This window comes from Rhipicephalus sanguineus, chromosome 8 (assembly GCF_013339695.2).
Source record: "Rhipicephalus sanguineus isolate Rsan-2018 chromosome 8, BIME_Rsan_1.4, whole genome shotgun sequence".
Taxonomy (NCBI): Eukaryota; Metazoa; Arthropoda; class Arachnida; order Ixodida; family Ixodidae; genus Rhipicephalus; species Rhipicephalus sanguineus.
Window position 1 is genome coordinate 158671958 of NC_051183.1, and position 19445 is coordinate 158691402.

Consider the following 19445-nt stretch of genomic DNA (forward strand, 5'->3'; position numbering starts at 1 on the left):
GAATAATAAATGACTTTGACTTCGATACGCCGAGACCAAGACGATTCCTAGCGGCACTGCAGCTGAAGCGGCCCGGTTCTTTATTGAGAACATCGTGCTGAGACATGGTGCTCCCGTGGACGTGATAACAGACAAAGGTACCGCGTTTACAGCCGAGCTTTTGCGCATTGTGCCTACGCGCAGTGGTACAGCGCATAGAAAGGCGACCGCTTATCACCCACAAAAAAATGGACTTACGAATGACTCAACAAGACAATCGCCGACATGCTTTGCATGTTCGTCGACGTGGAACACAAGAATTGGGACAGGATTTTGCCGTACGTCACATTCGCGTATAATACGGCACGCCAAGAAACAACGAAAATGACACCGTTTGCACTAATTCATGGTAGAGAAGTAACTACGATGCTTGATGCTATGCTGCCTCATGACTGTGATGATTCAGAGACGGACGCCGCAGATTTCACTGAGCGCGCCGAGGAAGCAAGACAGCTTGCCTGCGTCAGAATAACTAGCCAGAAAGAACTTGACGCCCAACGGTACAAGTCTCCGCCATTGATTCGTCACCTTTAAACCTGGGGAAAGAGTGTGGGTTTGGTTCCCTGTACGGCGACGAGGCCTCTCGGAGAAACTTCTGCGCCGATACTTCGGACCCTACAAGGTTCTCTGCCGCCTTAGCGACGTGACGTACGAAGTCGTCGCTGACTGCTCTTCTTGTTCAAGGCGCCGTCAGCATCTGCCTGAGACAGTGCACGTGGTACGCATGAAGCCGTACTTTTCTGAGTGATGTGACCGCCCACTCGCTAACAACGCATCGACTGCTATTTCGTGAGCATCGAGACGATGCTCGCTCTGAAGGGAGCGTAATGCCACGTCCATATTTGTATCTTACTATACGCTGGCGACGACAAGGAAGACAAACGATAGGCTCGAGAGGCGCAGCGTAAAAGAGTGAGAAAGAAGACGTTCTTGGCGGCTCCATGCCTTCAACGCTATCTTCGAGTACGACACGCCGTACGCCTTTCTGAATAAAGCCCCTGTGATTTATAACCCGCCACAATATCTTCTGCAATGGACTACAAACCAGCCCAAACCTTCACGTTAATAAGCATCTAAAACCATAAGTTCTTACTTTGTTGAAAAGAAAGCTTGCTGTTGACAAGTGAACAACAATAATAATAATAATAAGAAGAATAATAATAATATTAATAATAATAATAATAATAATAATAATAATAATAATAATAATAATAATAATAAGAATAATATAAAGGCGCTTATTGACGGCCCTGAGTGACGATGCGCTACGGCGACAGTCAAGACGGAGCGCAAACTCACAGCACGAGGTGCGTGCTCTAGGAGAAGAGCCGAAGAGGACGACCCACTAGAAGGTGCTTGAGAGGACGACCCATTGCAGGGTTCCAACGCTTTGCTACAATTACCCGGGGTACGGAAAGGGAGCCGCCTGACGACCTTACAGCTTGTCACTATGAGCGGGTCGTGGTAAGGCTTGAGGCGCTCCACGTTCACAATGTCGCGCCCTCGACGGCGCATGTCGGAAGACGGTTCAATCGGTTCGATCAGGCAGTTGACCGGGATTGTCTGTTCAACGACACGATAGGGGCCTTCGTATTCAGGCAGTAGCTTGGAGGAGAGCCCAGTTGCAGTGGTAGAAACCGAGAGCCATACGAGCGCTCCAGGGAAGAACGTGGGCGCCGAAGTGGTGGTGTCACCGCGAATGCTCTTCTGCCGCTCTTGGTCATGCGTAGTAAAGGTCGTCGCAAGCTCGCGACACTCCTCAGCAAGTCTGGCTGTGGCAGAAATAGGTGCACATTCAGATCGATCCGGCTTGTAGGGAAGGATTGTGTCGATTGTGTGAGACGTGTGCCTGCCGTACAATAAGAAAAAGGGTGAGAAACCAGTGGTGCTCTGAGGGGCGGTATTGTAGGTGTAGGTGACGAACGCAGAATGGCATCCCAATTTGTGTGATCGGTGGGGACGTACATCGAGAGCATGTCGCCGAGCGTGCGGTTAGAGCGTTCGGTGAGGCCATTTGTCTGCGGGTGGAGAGCAGTAGTTTTGCGGTGAAAAACATCGCACTCTTTGAGAATGGCTTCGACGACTTCCGACAGGAAGACACGGCCTCGATCGCTGAGCAGCTGGTCATGCGTAGTAAAGGTCTTCGCAAGCTCGCGACATTCCTCAGCAAGTCTGGCTGTGGCAGAAATAGGCGCACATTCAGATCGATCCGGCTTGTAGGGAAGGATTGTGTCGATTGTGTGAGACGTGTGCCTGCCGTACAATAAGAAAAAGGGTGAGAAACCAGTGGTGCTCTGAGGGGCGGTATTGTAGGCGTAGGTGAAGAACGCAGAATGGCATCCCAATTTGTGTGATCGGTGGGGACGTACATCGAGAGCATGTCGCCGAGTGTGCAGTTAGAGCGTTCGGTGAGGCCATTTGTCTGCGGGTGGAGAGCAGTAGTTTTGCGGTGAAAAACATCGCACTCTTTGAGAATGGCTTCGACGACTTCCGACAGGAAGACACGGCCTCGATCGCTGAGCAGCTTGTCATGCGTAGTAAAGGTCTTCGCAAGCTCGCGACATTCCTAAGCAAGTCTGGCTGTGGCAGAAATAGGCGCACATTCAGATCGATCCGGCTTGTAGGGAAGGATTGTGTCGATTATGTGCGAAATTTGTTGGGTTTAGCACCCGGTCAGAAGAGACGCTTCTTAACTTTAATTGAGGGCACTCTGAAGTCACAAAGAACGGCATCGCCTTCTCGTGTGTACGTTCTGCGCTCTTTAAGTCCTGCTCTGATCAAATGGTGAGGACAAGACATGCCTGCTTTCTGGATGAAGTCATGCGACAAACGGTTCAGAAGTCGATTAAGCAGGTGAAATTGGGCACATACATTCTGCCGCCTCATCAAGAACAGGAAGAGTCTGTTAGTATCGCTTCCTTAAGTGCGCAGAGTTCCATGGTTGATTTATTTGTTTATTTATTAAAACATACTCTAGCCCCACAGGGCTATCGCAGAAGTGGGCAAATACAATACATAAAAGAGCATAACACAGAGCGCTGAACATCAATGATTAGTAATATAAAATAAGTCGTCGAGAGATAAAGATCAAACACAAACCAGGCAGAGCATTCGACAATTCTATAGCGTGAACAAAAGACTATATTTAAACGCCACCGTACGATGGATAAAAGTAGGCATGCGCAACTCATGGTAATTTCGGGTGGTTGTGGTCTAGCGGTTGCGATGTATTTGCTGAGTAGGGCGAATCGTGGAGAGTTATTTAAGGTATAAAGAAACTTCAAACATTTGAGAAGAGCTTTATTGGCGGTGTGTTCCTGTGGTGACGCTCTGGAGGAACACACGAGTCGGGGCAGAGCACCGTCCAGAAAGATACCAGTGACCAGCAGCGCGAGGTGAGCGTTGGCGATACTGCTCACCGACGACGCGTCTTCTTCACAATTCCCCCCGCCGAAAAAGAGCCATCCTGGCGACCTAGGAGTCTGGAGGCAGAGGGCTGTGGTATGGCTTGAGACGGGCCACGTGGACGAGGTCACGTCCACGCCGGCGCATGTCGTCACATGAGGAAACTGGCTCAATGATAAATTCACCGAGTTTTGAGAAAAGCCCAGGAGTTTGGTAGGGAACAGCCAGCCATACAAGAGATCCAGGGGAATAGCTGGGACTTCGAAGTGAGTCGGCGTTGTTTTCCTTCTGGCGCTGTTGTTCTTTGGATGTAAAGGTGCGCCCGAGTTGGCGGCACTCTTACGCTTGTCGGGCAACTTCGGACACAGGTGGGCATTCGGTAGCGTCCGGGCGATACGGTAGGAGAATGTCGATGGTGTGCGAAGGTTCGCGTCCATACAGGAGGAAGAAAAGTGAGAATCCCATGGTAGCCTGTGTCGCGGTGTTGTATGCGAACGTTATGAATGGAAGAACGCGGTCCCAGTTACCATGATCAGATGTCACATACATCGGGAGCATGTCACTGAGGGTGCGGTTGAATCGTTCGGTGAGCCCGTTAGTCTGCGGGTGGTATGCCGTGGTCCGTCGATGTACAACGTGGCATTCGGAAAGCAGAGCTTCGACGACTTCTGAGAGGAAGGCTCGACCTCTGTCACTAAGGAGTTCCCGAGGTGCGCCATGTCGAAGGATGAATCGGCGTAGGACGATAGACGCTACGTCCCGCGCTGTGGCACTTGTCAGAGCAGCAGTTTCGGCGTAGCGTGTCAAATGGTCCACAGCGACTATGATCCACCGATTGCCATCCGGTGTCATCGGAAGTGGGCCGTAGAAATCTATGCCGACGCGGTCGAAGGGTTTGGCAAGGCACGGAAGTGGCTGCAAGGCTCCAGATGCGCGTGAAGGCGGTGATTTGCGACGCTGACTATCAGTGTAGCACTGAACAACTTTTCGTACAAAGTTGTACATTCCGAGCCAGTAGTAGCGATGGCGAATACGTTCATAGGTTTTGAAAACTCCGGCATGGCCACATTGTGGATCGTCGGGGAAGGCAGCACATATTTGTGATCTTAAGCTGCGGGGAATGACCAAGAGCCATTTATGGCCAACGGGAGCGTAGTTTCGTCGGTGTAGCAGCCGATCAGAAATGGTGAAATGGGCAGCTTGGCGTCGGAGAGATCAGGATACAGGAGTGGTCGATGCTCCAGAAAGATAGCCGAAAAGAGAAGCGATCCACGGGTCACGGCGTTGTTACGTAACAATAGAGTCAATGTCAAGAGATGTGACTGAGTGTGTGCTGTTCGTTGCGCAGGCCGAGTCTGGAGGTAGGGGTGAACGGGACAAGGCGTCCGAGTCAGAGTGCTTGCGTCCGCTGCGATAGATGGCGCGAAGATCTTACTCCTGAATTCGGAGTGCCCAACGGGCTAGTCGGTTAGACGGATTTTTGAACGTGGCGAGCCAACAAAGGGCATGGTGATCCGTTACCTGGTCGAACTGGCGACCGTAAAAATACGGGTGGAACTTGGTAAGCCCCATACTAGAGCTAAGCACTCCTTTTCAGTGACGCTGTAATTGGTCTCTGCTTTTGTCAGCGTACGACTCGCATAGGCGACGACGTATTCGGAGTAGCCGGGCTTGCGTTAAGCGTGGACAGCGCCAAGACCGACCCCACTAGCGTCTGTATGCACTTCAGTTGCAGCTGTTGGGTCGAAATGGCGAAGAATGGGAGGAGAGGTGAGCAGACGACGGAGCGTAGCAAACGTGACGTCGCACTCAGGAGACCAGGAGGAGACGTCTGTGTCACCGCGTAGGAGCTGGGTCAACGGCGACATGATGGACGCGAAATTTCGGATGAAGCGCCGGAAGTAGGAGCATATTCCGACAAAACTTCGAAGCTCTTTGATGGTAACAGGTTTCGCGAACTCGGCGACGGCATGAAGTTTCGCAGGGTCGGGTAGAACACCGTGCTTGGACACTATGTCCAAGGTAATGCTGTTGAATACTGCTGACCGGCAACGCGTCTTCTTCTTCACACATTCAACGTCACGACGCGAAGACAGACTGGTAAGCTGTAGGATAGGAAGATGGAAACTAGGTGAAAAATACCTTCAAAGTGACCTTAAATGTAGCGTTCAGTTTTCTTCTGAACAGATTCTATTTTGCTGGTATCAGAAAATTTGTGTGGGTTCCACACAACAGACCCATATTGCAATATTGAACGAACCCAAGTTTCATAAGTAAGGAGTCGTATGCTGAGAGGTGCTGAACGTAATGTGCGTTGCAGGTAGCCTAGCTTTCCAAGCGCACGGTTGCACGTGAGTTCGATGTGATGAGACCAAGATAAATCCTGAGTGAGAAGGAGACCTAGATATCTGCATTGTGAAACATTTCCGAGAGGACAACCACTAAACGAATAGGTAAACGGAGAGGGGGAAGAACGCTTGGTAAATGACATGGATACTGTTTTCCGGAAGTTGATTTGCATTTGCCAAGTCTCACACCATGATTGAAATGATGCAAATGAATCGTTAAGGATGATCTGATCATGAGAAGTTTTAATCCTATCATACAAAAGACAATCATCAGCATACTTGCGGATTTGAACAGGAATATTACTTGGCAGATCATTAATGAAAATCAGAAAGAGAAGTGGGCCTAATATTGAACCTTGAGGGACACCAGACGTTACAGCGCAAATGGAGGAATGAGAAGACCTGAAGAGTACGTACTGAGACTTATTGTATAGAAAAGAAGAAATCCAGTTTAATAATGATTTGTTTTTAAGAATAACGGTTCAAGGTCATACCCTTCGGTCTTTGCTCGGCACCTGCGACTTTCCAACGAGTCATGGATACAGTATTAGCTGGCTTGAAGTGGCAAACTTCCCTTGTTTACTTGGACGACGTCGTTGTGTTTTCCTCGAACTTCGACGAACACCTCCAGCGCCTTAAGGCTGTACTTCAAGCAAAGAAGGACTCCAGACTCACCCTGAAGCCAGGAAAGTGCCGCTTCACGCACGAGGAGCTCTTATTGTGTCAAGTGATCAGCAAAACTGGAGTGCGCCCAGACCGACAGAAAAATTGGGGGCCCTTAAGCTTCGCCTTTAAGAGTTGAACGCAATAGCGAAATCCGGCCCCTAGTGCGCACTTCAACCACTAAGTGCATACTTATTAATCTGTATTGTTACACACACACGCGCGCGCGCGAATGGTACAGGTTTTTGATTTAAAGCAAGAGTCGCATGGCCTCCAAGATACACGCCGCGCGCTCGCCATCTCGGAGGCTATGAAGAGTATCACAATGCCTCACAGATGGCAGCACATTATCTAGCGTTTGTTGTTTGCTTGTTGATGTTTTCCGCTAGATGGACATAGTTGTCCATTTTTGGAGCTGTCTGAAAGTTCGTGTGTGTTTTTAGCGGCGATGGCTGCACTATCCCGGCCTTTTTCGACATAGCTTGATGGCCTCCCAAATGCGCCTACAAATCGCCGAATGGGCTCGTTTTCGTCGTGATACCTGTCGAACAAAATGCGTTAAGGAGACTCCTTCCACTACATGGCATTTATGTAGTGTTTTTTTCCGGAGCAGCTGCAAGTGATATCGTGGCTTTGTGGTTGGACACCTGCTTGCCACGCGAACGGCCTGGGTTCGATCCTCAATGGGACCGATATCTTTATTGTTTATTTCATTTGCTTCTTTCTCGATTTTTCGCTCACGGTCGATTTTTCGCTCACAACCAACGGTGCCGACACCGACGGCGGAATTTCTGCGACACGAGCTCTCTAACGCTATTGCGTTAAAACAGCTGTCATCGCCGCTTCCTCGCCACCCACCGACAAGAAGGCCGTGCGCCGATTTCTCGGCTTGTGCGCCTATTACAGACGCTTTGTCAGAGCCTTTTCACGGATCGCCGAGCCACTAACGCAGCTCACTAAGACCGACGTCGAATTCAGGTGGCAAACAGCGCAAGTCGAAACATTTCATGAACTGAAACGACGCCTGCAGACGCCTCCGATACTTGCGCATTTCGACGAATACGCCGGTACGGAGATTCACACCGACGCAAGCAGCGTAGGACTCGGCGCTGTCCTTGTGCAGCGGAAGGACGGGCTGAAAAGGGTTATCAGTTGTGCTAGCCGGTCTCCGTCTTAGGCAGAGGCCAACTATTCCACAACAGAAAAGGAGTGCCTCGCCATCATCTGGTCTACATCAAAGTTTAGCCCCTACCTCTACGGCAGGCCCTTCAAGGTTGTGTTGGCTAGCTAACTTGAAGGACCCTTCAGGTCACCTCGCACGGTGGAGCCTAGGACTTCAAGAACTCGACGTTACCGTCATGTACAAGTCCAGCAAAAAAAATATCACAGCATATCCACGGAGTGAATGATGATGAGTGGGCGAAGCTGCGGAGGTTCATTGGTAAACCGTGAATCTTCCGTGAATTCTGCCCAGTACATCATCACCGACGTGAGATCGGGCGCGTTTATACTAAAGGTTCGATGAGAGTTATGACGACTTGCAGCTCACTTTAATTTTACATGTACGCTGTGAATTTTCATTGTTTAGAAAACCATTGCTTTAGAAAACATCTGGCGTCTTTCGTTAAGCAGCTGGTGTCTTTTCGTTTTGCTTTTAGAAAACATCTGGCGTCTTTCGTTGGTTTATTTCATCAATCAACGGCGTTTTGAACAAAATTTTTATTGTTTAATCACGCACAGGAGAAATCGCACCAGGCACTACCTTGGAGGTAAACAATGGCTGCTAATGGGAATGAGAGACAGAAGAAGTCGGCTTTTAGATAACACTTACACTTCTACTTCTACTAACGTTTCCTACTGGAACATGCCAATGGCTGCTAATGGGGAATGAGAGACAGAAGAATTCGGCTTTTAGCTAACGCGCACGCTGCGAATTTTTTATTGTTCAACAACGCACAGGAGAAATCTCCCACCGGCACCACCTTGGAGGTCAAGATCTGGTACTAGCGTTACGACTGGTTACGCACTACGAGGGACGAACGGGTGCCGCTTTAAGGAGCTTCGCCCCTAAAACACTCCGACGCCGACTGCTTGTCTCGTGCCCCCGTCGACAAACCACCGCTCGACGACCTGGATCATGACAGCTTCTTGGGAGACATAAGTGCCGACGACTTCGCCGAACGGCAGCAAGTCGGCCCGGACCAGAAGGGTCTAGTGGAATACTTGGAGGGCACGACCATCGTTGTCCTAAAAGTATTCAGGCGAGGATTGGCATCATTTTCCTTGAAAAACAGCGTCCTCGTAAAGGAGAACTTCTTTCCGGCCCGAGCCAGCTACCTTACTGTTGTACCTTCGGGAGTGCTACCAGGAATTCTGCATGCCCTGCACGACGACCCCACGGCTGGACACCTCGGACTTTCCCGCACGCTCGCACGAGTACAGGAAAAGTACTACTGGCCGCGCCTTGCCGCCGGCGTCACTCGCTACGTGAGGACGTGCCGAGACTGTCAGCGACGGAAGACACCGCCCACAAGACCAGGAGGCTTCCTTCAGCCGATTAAGCCTCCTCGGCGACCACTCCAGCGGATTGGGATGGACCTCCTGGGGCCGTTCCCAACGTCTGTCGACTTGCGAACCACATTCGAGAGGTCTTATTGGACACGGGGACAACGTCTGCATGGAGTGCACTCAAAGTACTGGGCGCTTTGAGCCCAGTGATTGAATCTCTTGATTGAAACGTCAAGAACAAGCACGGTAGCAATTTAGCAATCCATTTCGCAGACTGTAGATGCACTCCGCTCCTGAAAAAAGCCAAAGTGTTGCGCCGATACAAGGACAATCTGGCGCGTGAAAATTTTGAAACGTATACCATGATGTGCAAAGGCGCGTTGTGTCAGTGCCCCTTCGCTCACGCTTACAGACAAGGAAGTCAGATATCTCAGCCAGTAATCAGAAGCAGCTTGGTATAAAGTCATAGTCACACCCATGCGCATAACTCCTCTTCCTTCCATGTTCCCCCTCCATTCTTTTTCTCGCCCTCTTTATATATGTGAACGCACAATAAAGCAACTGTTGGCAGTAACAGCGCCCGTCCTCGTTTTCGTTCTAAGTGTTTGTGTTCTTTAAGCGCTGCATTCTAATGAATCTCTTGAGTAGAGTCATGGCTACCAACCACCCTTCTTTTCGATCGGAAGTCAAGACAGCGTCCGTCATCCAGCGGAATGCGAGAGTGCTCAAATCACGCCTTTCTGATTTTCGTGAATTTTTGAACACTAACGGTTTCCCCATCATGTTCATTTGCGAGCCCAACATATCGAAGCCCGTCAGATTATCGGGGTACGAAGCTGTCATGTCCTCGTCAAATGGGGCATGCAGCAAAATTATCGTTTATGTTCGGCGTGAACTCACTTATTTGCTACAGCCAACTGCGCCTGATGACGACAATCAGTATATGTGTTTGACTGTTAAAAAGAACAAACTCACGCCTACTTTAATAGGCGTTTATATATCGCCTTGGAGTACTTTTAATTCACGAAGATAAGAACATATATTGACTCTATGTCCTGCTCCATGGGTCATTATAGGAGATTTTAATGCGCATCATCTGGCGTGGGGAAGCACAAGGACAAACGCAAGAGGACGACGATTGGCAAGTTTTGCCTCGAATTATGGCCTTTCTCTCCTGAATGATGGCAGCCTAACGTTTCTTCAAGGTGTGACGTACGGTAGCTGCCTTGAACTTACTTTCGTCTCCGGCTCCTTATCCAGATGTGTTAAGTGGTTCTCGGATATTGAGGCACACGGAAGTGATCACATTGCTACGTATCTTCACATCAAAGGGCTCTCCAAGTCTTGTCTACAGAAGACCGTCAGAATGACTAACTGGACCACTTTCCAGTCTGATATGGAAAATGTTTGCCAAGCGGGCCTGCCCACTGGGCTAGAGCAAGCAATCAAGAGCACAGTAGAAGACGCAACGCGTCCGATCCTGATTCCTTCTAAGCGAAACGATTTCGATACAGAATTGAAACGACTTCGAACGCTTCGCCGTCGTGCGGAACGACGATATCGGCGTGCCAAGTCCATACATGACCTTAGGATAGCCAGGCGAATGCAAAAGAAAATGCAGCGTCGTATGGACAGATTGGCTTCTCAATGGTGGACAACGTTTTGACAGACGTTAGACTCCCGCAAGCCCCTTTCTCAAATCAGGAGGACGGTGCGTGGTTTGCCCTGCCATCCTGAACAGCGCTTTCCCTTCAAAGCGTTGGCACTTTTTTAAAAGCGACAAGACATTGAAGTCGCAGGAGATTTTCGCGCGAGGATCGCCGACCAAGCGGTTCGTCCAGATCCCGTTGCCGGAAGTGCCATCCCCTGTCCCCGTGATAGCCGAATGGACCGTCCTTTTACTATGGAGGAACTCGAGGCAGCACTGGCTTCATAGCCGAATGGACCGTCCTTTTACGATAGAGGAACTCGAGGCAGCACTGGCTTCATGCAGGCGTTCTTCATCTCCGGGGCCAGATGGCATATCGTACCGAGCCCTGTGCAATCTTGGTGAGGCCGCGCGGGGAGAACTACTGCGACCCTACAACAACTCGTGGCAAGAGGGCAACGTTCCCGACGAATGGAAGACAAGCCGATTAGTACCACTCTTGAAGCAAGGCAAGTATCGCCCCACTTGAACTTGCCTCGTATCGCCCTATTGCATTGGCCAGCTGCGTGGGGAAGGTAATGGAACGAATGATATATGGCCGCCTGGAGTGATATCTCGAACACTACAAGATCTATTCAAAATCCATGGCTGGTTTCCGACGTGACCGTTCATGCATAGACAATGTTCTTGATCTCGTTGCGTACGTTCAACAGCAGAGATCATGTAAGCGACTATCTGCAGCGTTGTTTTTGCATGTGAAAGGCGCCTATGATAATGTTCTACACGAGGCTATTATCGATGCACTTGAGGTGGTTGGCCTTGGTGGTCGAGTTCTTCGATGGATTGGTAGTTACCTGTCTGCAAGGTCATTCTTTGTGTCCACTGAAGACGGCCCCACCACACTACGCTTTAGCTGCCGAGGCGTTCCTCAAAGCGGAGTACTCAGTCCCATACTATTCAATCTCGCCCTCATTCAACTTGTCGAATCACTGCCAAGTACGATCAAGATATCTATATACGCAGATGACATATGTGTCTGGACCTCAGCCGTTACAGGACTTCAAATACGTGCGAGACTTCAAAAGGTTGACAAATCGCATTGAAAAAATACAGAGAAAAGCCGCTAGGCTAATTTTATCCCGGTATTCTCGAAATGACTCCGTTTCTGAAATGCTCCGATTGCTTGAATTGCCTACGCTGGCTCAACGCCGGAAACTTGCTAGACTTAAATTTCTTTTTATGTTATCAAAAGGACACTTTAATATTGAATCTAAGCCTTATCTTGTTTCCAGGCAAACCAGCAACGTCAGATCAAGCAATCAATTTTTGTTCTTGGTTCCAAAATGCTGTCTTGATGTGTACGCGTATTCTTTTTTTCCTCGAACGATAAAAGAGTGGAACGAGTTGCCAGTGTCTGTATTGACTTCAACGAGCATTGAAAGTTTTGAAGAGCGAATTAAAGATCTATTACAAAAATGATTATTACTAGTGTTATACGTACATTGTCATCAGTTCTCATAACGTTCGAAACTCTGTAGTTTTTTTTTGTCATATTGCATACTGTAACATCGTCCAAATGTCTGTCTATATGTTTTTTTTTTTCTTCCTACAGTTCTTATTGGTTTTTGAAAAATATGTATTCTTTTCTACAGTTTTGTTTTCATTATACTATGTTCTACTTACTATATTCTGTGTTAGCATTAAAATCACTGTACCCACCCTGTTACGGCCATGACGGCCAACAGTATTTGGAAATAAATAAAAAAGGCTGCAACAGTGACAGCGCACTACCTTAGCAAAGAAGGCCTCAGAATATCCCCCGAGAAATGTGCATTCGTGGCGTTCACGCGCAAACCAATGACACCATATGTCGTTTCTATTGACGGGCAGTCGATTTGTTATGCCAGAAACTACAAATTTCTCGGCATAATTGTAGACAGAAACCTCAATTGTAGCCCACACGTGGCCTACTTGAAGAATTGCCTGACGGCCATTGCCCAGCTGCTCAAGTTCCTAGGGAAAAAATCACAGCATATCCACGGAGTGAATGATGATGAGTGGGCGAAGCTGCGGAGGTTCATGGGTAAACCGTGAATCTTCCGTGAATTCTGCCCAGTACATCATCACCGACGTGAGATCGGGCGCGTTTATACTAAAGGTTCGATGAGAGTTATGACGACTTGCAGCTCACTTTAATTTTACATGTACGCTGTGAATTTTCATTGTTTAGAAAACCATTGCTTTAGAAAACTTCTGGCGTCTTTCGTTAAGCAGCTGGCGTCTTTTCGTTTTGCTTTAGAAACATCTGGCGTTCTTTCGCTTTGCTTTTAGAAAACATCTGGCGTCTTTCGTTGGTTTATTTCATCAATCAACGGCGTTCTGAACAAAATTTTTATTGTTTCATCACGCACAGGAGAAATCTCACCAGGCACTACCTTGGAGGTAAACAATGGCTGCTAATGGGAATGAGAGACAGAAGAAGTCGGCTTTTAGCTAACACTTACGCTTCTACTTCTACTAACGTTTCCTACTGGAACATGCCAATGGTTGCTAATGGGGAATGAGAGAAAGAAGAATTCGGCTTTTAGTTAACGCGCACGCTGCGAATTTTTTATTGTTCAACAACGCAGAGGAAAAATCTCCCACCGGCACCACCTTGGAGGTCAAGATCTGGTACTAGCGTTACGACTGGTTACGCACTACGACTACTACGACTACGAGGGACGAACGGGTGCCGCCTTAAGGAGCTTCGCCCCTAAAACTGGGGCATGTCAGTAGATGCAATGTTGGAATTATACAGAGCACTCTTTCCTGGGTTTCTGAGAAATAGTCGGCCTGTACTAACCAACACCTGCAAGACAAATCGCGTTCTACAGGCTGCACAAGCTCAGACACTCAGTGTTTGCCTAAGTCTGCGCAAATTTGCGCCAACAGAGGCGACTATTGCCATCGCCAGGGATCTACCGACACAAACGCGCATTGCGTTAGAAGCCTTGAGAGCTCACATCAGGCATTTTGGTCGAGCTCCTAACCACCACCTGGCAACACTGCTCTCAGAAAGACCGCTAGCATCATACTGCGCAACAATCTGGAGCTACTCCGCCAACCTACCGTCAGGCTTCAGCTTCGCATCCAAACTATCGATTCCACTTAGGTGTTTGGTTCATCCTGCAGTGCACCTCAGTGTACCAGGAATCAAGAAAAAATCTGATTTGTCATCGCCTGTTCTGAAACAGCTATCTCTGCTTCTACTGCACGAGAAATACACCGACCACTTACATATTTACACCGACGGCTCAACGACCATCCGTGATTCGTCCGGAGCAGTAGTTATCCCAGTGAAGGGCTTTTAGACCGACCACCCAACAACATCAACGGCAGCAGAACTCACAGCTCTTCGCGCTGCACCTTGTGTTGTCAATCGCGAACAACCGCAGCGATGGTCAATTTTTAGTGACTCCAAAGCAGCCCCACAATCTCTCTTGTCAGCCCTGCGGCGTGGACCATACGAACAACTGGTATTCGAGATAAGACACCTCATTCATACGTCATTCGAGAACGGACACCAAGTGACATTTCAGTGACCAAGTCACTGCGGCGTGCTTGGCAAAGAACATGCCGATAATGCTGCTCTGTCAGCTTTGCAAGGCGACAAGGAAATGGCTATGCCCCTCTCAAGGTCTGATGCTGCTGCCATGCTTCAAAGGATCGCAAAGAATATTTCGCACTCAACACTGAATACCTCAAGCCAAAACTATCGGCAACACCACCTAAACGAGCTATGCCGCTTATGGCTAAGAGTGGCTTTCACGAAGTCATATTCGTTTCGAATAGGGATGGCCGACAACGCTCTTTGCGACGCCTGCGGCACCGAGGAGACCTTGCTGTATATGTTCTGCGGCTGTCCTCGCTACGCTGCGCAGAGTCGATCGCTATTCGCTCTCGCTCGTCTTCACAACAGAATGATGACACTAGAAACAATTCTCCAATGTCATCCTGAAAAGTCATCGAGAATTCAAGCAACCAAGGCATTGCTCAAATTCCTAAGGACAACAGACTTACGCGAGCGGCGGTAGACTCTTAATGATGCCGCATACCGCACAAGACTGCCGCTCTGCGCTGTGAAGTTATGTGTGTGTGTGTGTGTTTACCTCTCTTTCTCTCTTTCTTTACTCTTTTTTCAATCTCCCCCATCCCTTCCCCCTGTGCAGGGTAGCATACCGGTTATGCCAAACTGGTTAACATTCCTGTCTTTCCTCCTGTTTTCCTTCCTTCCTTCGACTTGCGCAAATAAATGGATCGTCGTGGCTACCAACTACCTCACCCGCTACGCCGAAACAAAAGCCCTGCCCAAAGGCAGTGCCGCCGAGGTAGCCAAGTTCTTCGTTGAGAACATCGTCCTTCGACACGATGCCCCAGATGTTCTCATCACCGGCAGAGGTACGGCGTTTATGGCTGACCTAACTCAGGCGATCTTGGAATACAGTCACACAAGCCACCGCCAGACCACCGCGTACCACCGACAGACCAACGGCCTGACCGAGCGTTTAAATAAGACCATCGCCGACACGCTCGGCCATGTACGTCGACGTCGAACACAAGACGTGGGACGCCATCCTTCCGTACGTGACCTTCGCGTGCAGCACGACCGTAGAAGAAACGACGCAGATGACGCCAAACAAGTTGGTCTACGGACGGAGACCGGCAACGACGCTCGACGCCATGTTACCAAACGTGACCGACGAGGAAAACTTCGACGTGACCACCTACCTACAGCGCGCCGAAGAAGCACGACAGCTCACCCGCCTACGAATCAAGAACCTGCAGACGACTGACAGCCGCCGATACAACCTTCGACGATGCCACATGGAATAGGAACCCGGTCACCGTGTATGGGTATGGACGCCAATACACCGACGGGGACCTAGTGAGAAGCTTCTTCCACGATACTTTAGGGTACTTCGACGCCTCGGCGCAGTCGACTACGAGGTTGCCCCTGACGGCATTACGAACTCTCAGCAACGCCGTGCGCGACCTGAAGTCTTCCATGACGTGCGTCTCAGCCATATTACGCACGTTAGTGAATCTGAGGACTGTACTTTTGCTTTATGATTGTAGTTTCTTGCTTGTGCTTATTGTTTTTTGTACTATCTTGCTTGTGCTTATTGTTTATTGTACTTTATTGCTTTATTGTTGTTATTTATTGTTACATGCATTGACCCCTCCCCCCGTTTTCTGTTTTAAGCATCGGGACGATGCTTTTCCAGAGGGGGGCATTGCCACGTGAGTTTCTTATTATCACTTTTGCTGTATTCGGTTTTCGCCCACAAAGACTGTCAGCAACGCTCAGCGCAAACCGCGCTTCATTGTTCGAGAAGCTTCCAGATTATTGTAGATCGTTTTGTTAAGATTGCGCGCAAGACGCGACCACTCGAGCTTATTCTAGAGATTGCGCGACAACCAGCGATAACGCTGGAATATTCTACGGTACATGCATAAATGCCGACGCTCTTCACGGCTTGTCAGTTGATCGACGGCCGACGCTCTGTGCGCCGCTATCAGTGCATACCGTGTGTATTGCAGTAAATTAACTTTCCGTTTCTCGGCCACAAGTTCGGCCAAATAAAGAGTTCCATCTTAGACACGTCGGCTGCGGTCTTCGTCGACGACACGACCACGTGGCAATATCGTCAATAGAACCAGGAGTATGCCCCTTAAAAGGAGGAACAACGGAGTTGTCAAGTGTAAAAACTGGTTGAAAGTAATCATTAAATGCATTTGCAATCATAGCAGTATGACCTGTATATGTAGCATTTATTTCAAATGTATCAGTTGTAGATTCCATTGGTAGGACAGAACTCGAAAATTTACATGGATTATTTCTGAGCAAACCCGGAAGTGTAACTTGAAAGTAAAAATTACGAGCAACATTAGTTTTGCTCCGAAGTTTCTCTTTAGAGCAATGAATTGAGCAGCAACAAGAGCGTCACCAGTGCGGTTAGGACGCCGAAAACGCCCAAGTCATTGCGACAGGTACAAAATTTATCGTTTGATCCAAGAAGAATGTTGCCAATCGGTTTGGTGCTGAGGTCATTTTAGAGCGCAGCTCCTTGGAGCCCGTTCCTGCGTTGAGCGGCATCGCCGTCAGCGTCGGCGTGACCGGTAGACATGAACAAATAAAATGAGAAAAAAAAATATCTAGGATGCAATGAGATTTGAACCCTGGCCCTCCGCGTGGCAGTGGAGTATTCTACCACGGAGGCACGCTGGTACTTGAAACTTATTTCCAAAGCTCTATACAGGCGCCATGTCGGGAGAGGAATCGCGTTAACCTATGTAATAAAGCGTGGCACAAGAGTAAAGTAAGAAACAGGTATCACACAATGCTAATTGCGCAACGAGTGTGTGGTTTAAAGCTTCCTACCCACTGCTTTTCAGGGCCCTAGATTGAGAAGAATTAGGGATAAGAGTTAATGGAGAGTATCTCAGTAACCTGCGATTCGCTGATGACATTGCATTGATAAGTAACACGGGAGACGAATTACAGCTCATGATTACTGAACTGGATACGGAAAGTAGAAGAGTAGGTCTGAAAATTAATATGCATAAAACTAAAGTAATGTGGAACAATCTTGGCAGAGAACAGCGCTTCGCGATAGGTGGCGAGACGCTGGAAGTTGTAAAGGAGTACGTCTACTTAGGACAGGTAGTAACCGCGGAGCCGAACCATGAGAGTGAAATAACTAGAAGAATAAGGATGGGATGGGTCTCATTTGGCACGCATTATCAAATCATGAATGGTAGTCTACCACTATCTCTCAAGAGGAAGGTATATAACAGCTGCATCTTACCGGTACTTACCTACGGAGCAGAAACCTGGAGACTTACAAAGAGGGTTCAACTTAAATTGAGGACGACGCAGCGAGCGATGGAAAGGAAAATGATAGGTGTAACCTTAAGAGACAGGAAGAGAGCAGAGTGGGTCAGGGAACAAACGGGGGTTAAGGACATCATCGTTGAAATCAAGAAGAAGAAATGGATGTGGGCCGGGCACGTAGCACGTCGGCAGGATAACCGGTGGTCATTAAGGGTAACTGACTGGATTCCAAGAGAGGGCAAACGCGTGAGGGGAAGACAGAAAATTAGGTGGGTAGATGAGATTAAGAAGTTTGTAGGTATAACGTGGCAACAGAAAGCACAGGACCGGGTTGATTGGCGGAACATGGGAGAGGCCTTTGCCCTGCAGTGGGCGTAGACAGGCTGATGATGATGATGATGATGACCCACTGCAAAGTGCTCAGCCATAATTCCTCATTATCATCAGCCACATGCAACATCGAAAAATCACAGCATGTCCACGGGGTGAATGATGATGAGTGGGGCGAAGCTCCGGAGGGAATCATCGGTAAACCGTGAAACTCTTCCGTGAAATTCGCCCAGTACATCATATAAAGTGTGTGAAACACCGTGTACATATATTAAACATCAAAGTTTTATTGTACTGTTGGTTTACGTGGTCGTTTCATTACCACCGCTTTGTGATCGGTGAAATGCAGGGAACGTGTCCGCTCCGGAGCGAAAGAGAAAGCGCGCCAAGAGGGAGCGCCTTGTCTGCCTTCATCCGGCGACTCCGAGCAAAAGAGAAAGCGCGCCAAGAGCGAGCGCCCTTTACGATCGCAGGCATCCAATGACATGCGCCATTCGCATATACAAGCGCCATCTGTCATCTTTAAACAGCAACTCTAAGAAATACATGAAACGCCATCTAGTGAGCAATTCATTAAACTAGAGCTCTAAGGAATACATGAAACGCCATCTAGTGAGCAATTCATTAAACTATTGCTGGCTACATACATACTACTACTACTACAGAGGAGGGAACGACCCACACCCTAAGGAGCTTCGCCCCTAAAAGTACACAATACCTTACAGATGTGTAGCGGCGACCTCTCTTATTCGCAGAAAGACGAATAGCAGCGTAGTGGGTGCTGCACTACGACACAAAAATTATGATTTATGGGGTAGTGCATGCCTTGCATAGGTACTTGTATAAGCTGCCTTAAGAGCGTATAGAACGGCCTCTAGAAGGGCCGCTCTTCGAGGACTAAAAATAGCGCTAAGAAACGGGGACACAAGAAGAGGACACACGACACAGGCGACACAGGCGCACGACACCGCTCTTCGAGCCTTCGGTGGGAATCTGCTGCGCGTTCCGCGCATACCTGGCGATTCACCACTTAGTTCGTGACGCCTGTAATGCAGAGGGCAACCGTGTTAAGTAATGTTATTTTTTTCTACCGTTATAATAAGGTCCCCCTACAATGTTTACACTAAGGGACCTTTTTCTGTACTAAAATGTTTATATTCTGTATATGTACTAAATATTCAATGACCTTCAAACTTCAAACTTCAAAACCGGTGTACGTAGCATTCGAGCGCTGTAGTTGTTTCACTTGGTTCCTGACGCCTGCAATGCACTAAGTGGCGTACGTAGCACTCGATCGCTGGCAGTTTCTGTTCTATTTGTATGTATTCGAGTTTCACCCACCAAAGCTGTTAGCAACGCTCGACACAGACGGCGCTGCGATGTTCGTGAAGCTTCACGATTCTCTGAGACCATTCTGCCAAGATTACGCGCAGCACGTGAATAGACAATTATAGGGGCGAAGGTCCTTAAAGCAGCACCCGTTCGTCCCCGTCGTAGTGCGTAACCAGTCTTAACGCTAGTACCAGATCTTGACCTCCAAGATGGTGCCGGTGGGAGATTTCTCTTGTGCGTTGTTGAACAATAAAAAATTCGCAGCGTGCGCGTTAACTAAAAGCCGACTTCTTCT